This window comes from Ctenocephalides felis, unplaced genomic scaffold (assembly GCF_003426905.1).
Source record: "Ctenocephalides felis isolate EL2017-DRISC unplaced genomic scaffold, ASM342690v1 CF-g0.4_SCAFFOLD_01492, whole genome shotgun sequence".
Lineage (NCBI taxonomy): Eukaryota > Metazoa > Arthropoda > Insecta > Siphonaptera > Pulicidae > Ctenocephalides > Ctenocephalides felis.
Window position 1 is genome coordinate 16,937,442 of NW_020537646.1, and position 9,198 is coordinate 16,946,639.

The following is a 9,198-nucleotide window of genomic DNA, read 5'->3' on the forward strand; positions in this document are numbered from 1 at the left end:
TGCAATTATATGTGCCTATATAAGTGTTTTAAATAATATTAGTTAATAAGTTAAATGATATTACTTAATTAGTTAAGCTAATAAATTTTCAAACACAATTTTAGAAGTACTCGTACTATTAAGTTCTATTTTATTTGCATAGTTTTACTGCCAATCAAAATAATATACATTTTTTTAAGACAATATGCTGGGTGTAAGTGCATTTAAGAGATTATCTCCTATGAGATATCTCTCTTTTTATTATTTTTTGACATTTTATTTAATATCGTATGGCCATTTTTTTCAATCTTCGAGTGGGATATTCCTCGCTTAATTCTTTTTAAATATTTGTTTGGGTGACCTGGTAGTTGAGTTTTATTTGAATAATTAATTATGCATTATGATTGAATGCATAAAAACTAAAAAAAAACTTTTAGTACAACTCAGAAATCGCAGGAACTGCATTAAAAAAAAAACTGCATTTCGCCATTAGGTATAAGTAAATTGTCTTTTGAATAATTCAAATCGGGATGCTCCATTCTCTCAAAATCCGTCACTTTTACATTTTCTGTTCTGTATCTCCGAAACGCCTAGAACTTTCCCAAAAAACTAATTAGCACGTCTCGCCGTCGATACGAATCGAATGCTGTTCGAAGCATTTTAATTGGATGCTTTGATATCTCAAAAACTGCAATTTTTTACACTTTTAGCTCCATATCTTTAAAAGGACTGAACCTGCCTTTGCCAAAAACTAATTACCACGTCTTTCCATCATTACGAATCGAATGTTTTTTGAATCATCTAAGTCAAATGGTCTGTTCTTTCACCAACTCAATTTCCATATTCTGCACTCCTTGCTTCGTATCTCCGTAACGACTGGGCTTACCTTTTCCAAAAACTAATCAGCACATTTCCCCATCAGTAGGAATCGAATGTCTTTTGAATTATTCAAATGGGTTGAGCGATTCTCCCATAAACGTCGACAAAACATTGCTTCATACATACGCACATTCATTTTTTCTAAGGTTTCCAAAATGTTCAGAAACTTCTGAAACGTAAAGATATGCAAAAAAATTCATTTTCGATTTTTGGACGAATGCTATAAAATTACCCTACCCAAAGTTAATAATAGCACTAAAAGAAGTGCTTGTTGAATTATATTTCAAAAATTAAATTATTGTGATATGAGCATAAACCATTAAATGTTAACTAAATTTAAGAAAGTGACTTAAGAAAAATATATTATATTGACACTTGTAATAGAATTTGTACTGATTTGTACTGATTGTGAATTCATTACGTTTAGGATGCATTTTTTGTACGACAATCTTCCTCTTTTGTTCCGACGTTTTTTCTTCGAAGTTTCCATAAAACATTACGTATCCGCCAACTTAACTAATTATAAAATACAAAGTTTAAACTAATTTTTCACACTCCAGGCGAAATTGGGAACAAATTACAACGTTACATCGATCCTCGTACAGATGTCAAAACTTCGTTAACAAACTGTAAGATCCCTTATAAATTTCTTGGCGTTCGAACTATTTAATGCATCAAACAACTTAAGTTTTCCGCAGTTTGAATCTAAAGCTCACGAAGTACGTCGATCGTGAAAGAAATAAAAGAACATGATTTGGTACGAGGAGAGGGAGATTTTTGGCTCGGCGTTATGGGAATAATTGATGCCTGGAAGTAACAAAGAACGAAAATGATAAATCGAGTTCGGCTAAATGCTCAGATTGCCTGATTTAGGGTAGTTGTTACCAACTCCTTTCTACAAACGCCGCTTGTTCGTAAGGATCAGGGTTAAAATTAATACTAATGGTAATTGGCGAAGTTTCACGCTGGTGGGCGAAAGGAATACCGGATAGAGCAAAATCGAACTTTACACTTTGGCCATATCGTATTTTACTTCTAAGTTTTGTACGTGTTGAAAATTACACGTCGATGCACGAAGTCTACCTCAAAACAACACTTATAAATAGCCTCTTTTTGTATCTCTGATATATTTTTAAATATAAGATAAATCAGTTCAATTTATTAGAACTTGATCTAGAATGGAGTCTTTTTATAAGATAGATACAAAAATAATATATATGTGTATTAGGGTAGTCCTTAACAAAAACATTTTCGAATTTCTTTGCTCCCAAGGGCGCCAATGCTTCCAAATGAATAAAAAATGAATCTCTAATAGTATTAGCTCTTAATATAAACATTTAGATAGAGCACACGCCAATTAAAAATTTCTTGTTAACATACGTCATTAAGTAAATTCTTGCGCCATCTCTTTAGTATTCGTGAACTCAAATATTATGACACATAAGAATATTTATAAACCACTTTACCTCTAATTAAATCCTATTCATCATGGAATCAAGATTAATTTTGCAGCAAAAGAAACTAAAATTATTATCTTGATGCCATGATGAATAAATATTATAGAACAGTCCACATGGATTTAATTAAAGGTTAAATGGTTTATAAATATTCTTTTATGTCATAATATTTAAGTTCGCGAATATTATGCAATTTGGCGCTAAAGGATAAAATCCTGGAGTAAACATTAAATAAATACGGCAAGGTATTTTGTTAATCCATTAAGGTAGGCAAACTTGTTAGACAAAATCCATTAAGACAGTAATATAATCTCCGCAAATAAGGAAATAAATTTAAAGCCAATAAAGTAAAAAAAAGTTAATGAGTATTTTTAAAAGAGCCGTCTTAAAATAGAATTCCCCCATAATCTTATCAACATGAATTCTTAATCATTTTTTTCACTTTCTTTATGAATATTATTTTTAGCTTCCAAAACAGAAGATTGTTTCCGTTAAAAAAATAGACTTGCTATTTTTATATTTTCTCAATGATTTAAGTCGATTAGAATTTTTTGATACCAAAATTGGAAAAAGTATGTATAAGAGCCAAAACTTGAGCTTTCGTCGATGTTTTCTCAAAAATGGAGAGTAGAAACTCTTATAATTATTTTCTTTACTCTTACTTTTACCGTGAATCATTTTTAGTTCAAGTTTTATAAAAAATCCTAAACCGTCTGTGAAAATTAAAAACCGTTCGAAAGATATCAGTTGAGAACCATGTTGACTAAATCTCGATAAAAATCGGCTGGGCCGTTTCTTCATAAATAATTGTTAAAACTTAATTATTGAAAATTTTATATTTTCTATGAGGATATAAAACTTTGTATGACTATACAGGTCATAGTCTTAACAAACATATTAAAATACTATAGGCTTACGAAGAGTTGCTGATTTAGTAATTTGGGATGTTCATTGAAGTTTGGAATAATTATGATGTTGATTGAAGTTTGGGATCTATAACGTGTATGATGTCATTTATTAGTACTATAAATACGCGTTTATTATTAATTAAATAGATAAATTCTTATTAATTATTTATACTGATGATAAAGTTCAAGTCCCCTGAAGATGGCATCTCCTAGTTATTACTATATTGTGATATTATGATAGCCATTGACGCTTTTTATTTATCATTTTTTTATTTTAAGTAACATCCAGTACACTAATAGACAACATCAAGTATGCCAACAATATAACTATAGAGGTCATGATGTTAACAATTGATTCTGATTCAGTAAATTAGGATGTTCATTAAAATTTGGAATATACAGTGAATAATGCAATTTATTAGTATTGAGAATATATATAAATAAAAAATATTTATACTTATGGCAAAGTTCATGCAAATTTCGTCACGTAACTTCCAGTACACCCTTAGACAACTTCAAGTATGTCAACAATATGTCAATATACATACTGCTTTTTATTAAATTGAGTATTTTATTTTACTACACAGTCAGTTGTTATACCAATTAAACCTAACATAAGTTGAGATATATACCGCTATAATATAAGTTCAAATATAAAAATTATCTTGTTTGTTTATTTCGTCCTACTTATCATGATCCACCTAATTGATCCAATTTTATCCCCTGCATTAAATACACAAACATTTAATGCCCCCTGCGGTGCGAACAGGGACATGTCCAAGGGGTAACTTTATGATCATCCCCGACTGCACGCTCCCATTTTATCGATCAGAACACGCAAAGGTCGCGACCGTTGTTGCGAAATATCATTAGCAAATGGAATTTTAAACTAATAAACATACAACAGTCGGCGGCGAGTGCAAATTCAGTATGTACTTTGCAAACCGTTGGTTAAATAATGATCAGAAGTAAAGAGCAAACCGCCGCGGTTTCGGTCTCTAATTAGTTTTGCATACTAATGCAATTGTATGTAATACTGCAGCCACAGTGTAATATGATAACAGAGATGTGTTTACCATATATTACTATTTATTAATTAGAAATAAAGCAAATAAGTAAAATCATCTAAATCATCATCTTTGAAATAAACTTCTTTTCGGCATACAATGGGGCAACCATTAATCTCGTAAGGATTTCAGGGGAAAAAGGAGTTTGACAAAAAAAATCACGAAAAATTACGTGGGGGAGAGAAGATATCACGTGTATTTGGTTTTCACCTATATTTTCAAAAAATAAATTAAAAACTTTACGATTGTTTCGTAAATTCGTGAAATTTATGAAAAATTTTATTTAACTAAAAATATATAGATGTTTGGTGGGAAAGGGGGTGTTAATTTTAAATATCACAACGAATCATCAAGAGGGAAGTGGTGTCCGAAAATCCCTAAAAAATCAATCACATGATTCATGGACGCTCCACAACTGCAAAACCTTCCTAAGATTTGTCAATTGAAATTCCTGCTATAAGAACCAGATTTACGAATATCACCAAAGGGTAGGGAGTGTCTAAAAATCCATAAAAAATCAATCACGTGATTAATAGACGCCCCAAAACTGCAAAACCTTCCTTAAATTTGTCAATTGAAGATTCCGCTAGAAGAACCAGTTTTACGAATATCACCAAAGGGAAGGGGGTGTCCTAAAATCCCTTAAAATCAATCACGTGATTCATTAACGCTCCACAACTGCAAAACCTTCAATTGAACATCCTGCTATATGAAACAGTCTTACGAATGTCAATTTGCATAAGTTGACGTTCACATTAGGTGAAATAATTGTCAAATCATTAAAATATATCAGATTTTTTTATCTTTTTAGAGTTAGTTTTCAAACATAGCGGTTCGAGCGAAAGATCGAGCCATCAGAAAGACACAGAATACAGAGTCCAATTTAACAGCTTGCATCAAATTGTGAACCACTTTTGTTCTGGTATGTTTAAGTATGCTAGTGTTTGCCTTGGTTTAGAAAATTGCTTATTGCCTATAACATGTTAAAATATGATATAATATAATCATCAAAAAATATGCAAAGATACGTCCACGTCGATACTGAGAATTTTTAATTGTAGGTTAAATAAACTGGCTTGAAACTTATGAAAATCTTTTGTTGGGAGACAGGGTATGGTTGTGCCTGGATACGATAGTGACAAACATCATAACATTTAAAATATGCTGATTTTGAGATAAGGTCCAAAGAGAGTATGAGGTACTATGTTTGTTTGAACAAGTTTCCATTATTGCATTCAGTCTGCGCCCATCATCAAAATGATCCATAGACCGCTTACCTTGTAAAGAGTAAAAAATTTGTTCGATTTCTTTTAATAATAACTATTACTTGTACACAGATAGATCACTTTGTTGTTTATTTTGCTCAAAGTTGAGCACTAGTAATTAATTACCAGCAATTAGTTTTTGCAGAGATAGTTAATTTAGCACAGTCATAACGATGATTTGTTTTCAAATGTGTGCGTTGGGTACGGTTGTGGCAAATTTTGTGGGAACAGTTGTGACAGGTACTTCCGGGTGAAGACAAAACAGAAGAAAAATCTTACTACTAAGACAAAATAAAAAAGAGTAAAGGAAAGGAAAATTGAATAGTTCAAATCATTCAATAGATTAAGTTTCATATAACCTGTCAAAACTTAATTTCCAAACTCATCAGTTATCCCAATCAATATATTCAGTGACCTCCAAAGTTTTCTGACAAATAAAAGCATTTTTTTACATCGTCCACAACATGTTACAACTCAAAAACTATACCTAGCCTCTATTGTTTGCTCATTTTGTTTCGAAGTAACGAGCGGAGAATTCGATCAGATCGCAGTATTCAGATCACGTACATTATTTCAAACAAATTTTAAGCCCGACGGCAGAACTTTTTCTGCATTTGTGACAGCGTGTGGCTTCTGACATATGGGACCGCACACGTCATGAGATTTGGCAGAAAGAAATGTCAACAAAACCTTTGCACGCGTTTCTTTTCTTCCAACTTGTTCGATGAAAAATCATGAACGAGAACTACGTTTTTATAACCAGACATTATTTTGCAGTTATTGCGAGAATGGAAAACTTCGGCGAATCTTTCACTTTTAAAAATGTTTGTTTTGCGATAAAATTGCTTGTCATTCAGCAAAATGCAATATTAGAGAAAGATACATACTTACTAGCAATCGGAAAAGTACTTTATATAGAATATTATTTTTATAGAATAAGTTATACATAAGCTATGTAACATGTAGTTCATAATCAGTAAGTTCCGTTATATGCAGCAAGTTTATAATATTAATAATGAGTAGGGGAAAGTCCCGTAACGCCGGACGGCACCAAGGACCGGACACTCTATTTAACACGTATTATTTAAGCGAGTATAAATCTTTTCATTTCAAAACACAAGTGAAAGGGGCGCGGGAGGCAAACAGGTGCAGGATCACGCGCCAAGACTCAACTGTGACGCACACGGCCACGGCGGTAGCAACCCTTTGCTGTTTTAGCCGCAAAATCACGGCGTCACCTAAATATCAATATAAGTAATTCTAGCATATTTATGCATTTACATTTGGGTGGTATGCAAAGATAAAAATTGTACTTGATTGTTATCCGTAAAATGGTAAAATATCATTAGATCTTTTAACCAATTTCAGTAGGTGCCATCAAATGAACGAGAATGTCTGTCCCTTAGTGCCGGACTGTAAACATATTGATATTCCTTGTGAGAATTTACGTAATTTATTCCAATTATTTAATTTTATTCTCTATGAGTGCTAACGGTCACTACATACCCACATTTTTCGTATTTCCTAGTCAAAGAATGAAAAGCTTATGGCGAATGCACCAGCTGAGAGCATAGGTGTGGCCCAGGCAAAATGGTAGATGAATAGTGACTTTTTTTTGCAATATCTAAGAATATTTGTCAAAGACACATGTGCAGACACTCCAGAGTGTAGAGTACCTTTGTGTTTATTGCTCGTTATTTTGAAATGTCCGGTACTAGGTGCCACTTTGTAAAGTCATGTTTCTTGTTACCAAAGTTTTATTGATAGAATTTTTTATTTTTTAGCAAAGGTTACGTTTTTAATTTAGTTTGATTTCTAACTTTGTTATCTGACATAAGTCATAATTTAATAAACATTTCAGAAAATATTTTTTTATTTATTTATAAATAACCTTAGGTGACCGGCACTCGGAGACTTTCCCCTATGAGTTAGAGGGAAAAAAAATAAATTCATTAGATAAATATATTTATAGTTCTGAACTATACATATCAACAAGTTATTAATAAAAAATGAATTTATTCCAGTAATTCGTATCAATAGTAGTTAAATGTTCTATCATCATCGATAGAGACTGTTCAAATAACCATTGATCGGCTTTTGGCGTCCTATTGGGGTTGTTATGTCCATAGAAAACTCTGTCAAAGGGGAGTTTATAAATTAATTAAATTAATAACGGAACTTGATGGCCTTTTAATTAGTGCCGTTTCAACGGACTGTCATACGACCTCGCTATCACTCACAAACAGAATAACTCAACGCCGGGACGCTGCGCCGGTGTGGGTGCTTCCACTGTACTTCAGAGCGCATTAATGTTTAATATAGAAACTAATCGCATTTACTTTCATCGTCATGTTGTCCTGACAAAATTAATTACTATGGGTCCCGGTCGCATACTTTCATGCCTTTTTACGCCAGGTACATGAGTTAATTCGGGCGTAAAATAAGTATCAGACATTGAAATTTTTAATAAAAAAACAGATTGATTAAAACATCTTATAGCTCAATGATTAAAAATTATATATAGGTAGAGCATATATTATGCTGTAATCACACATTCACAAAGCATTTGATGAAATTGATTTGTATATAAAATATCGATGCATTTAATATAACTTACAAATACGGACCAAATTATATACATGGTCAGAATGAAACAGTGACCTTATTTAAAAATTGACTAGTTTTGGTAACGTTTTTGCCAACTGAGTATCATGCAAAAAGCATTAATGACAATCTGTCAGATGTTGAGCGTCATTGCCACAGCCTTGTCTAAGTAATCAGTGCCCAGTGCAGTTCTTTTTAAAAGTGGATTTGTCAAGTTTTTAGACACTTAATAATTACTTTTTGTAACTTTTCTTTTAAAATAAAATCAATAAACTTAGGCCAGTTCAGTAACTAATTTGGACCACTTTTATTGCAGTAATCTTATGCAATTCCGATTATTTATTTATTTTTATTCACTTCGGACAAAATGACATAGTACTATTTCGCAAGCACTATATGGCAGTTTGTTCGAGGCGAAGTAAAAGAAAATTGAAAATTGTTAAATGTTTTTAACTTTTATTCTACCTACTTAAAAACAGAACAAAGATACCGGTGGACAAGAAGAATGAACTTGCATTTGATGCAAAGCATCGATGCGATTCCTGACTATTATATTTCGAAGTGTTTTTGAAGTTGAGTTGAGTGAGTTGTTGAAGTTTTGAGTTTTTAAAATCGATTCAAGATTGTGGGTTAAAACGTCGACAAAAATTTTTCTTTGTTTTTTTTTTAAATTTTTTTGAAAGCGATCCAGCCGTTTTTTAAGAAAACGTCAACGGAAGATTAAAAATCAGCTTACATACAGATAGACTTCTTCAAAATTTGGTTTCATTCGATTCATATGACTTGAAACATCGATAAAACATACAATTACCAAAACAATTTTTTTGGCGAAAGCAAACTTCTCCTTCTCTTACGTTAAAAATATTTTAAACATTCGCGTCAATAATAATAATTATAATATCTTTCAGTTCAAATATTATAAGATTACAAAATTATTCTTTATGTAATGTAAATACACAAAAAAAAAAATTTTACGTCGATGAAATAATATTTCTGAATTGAGTGAATTATCGTAAAAGTTTCGTGAGGTATACACAGT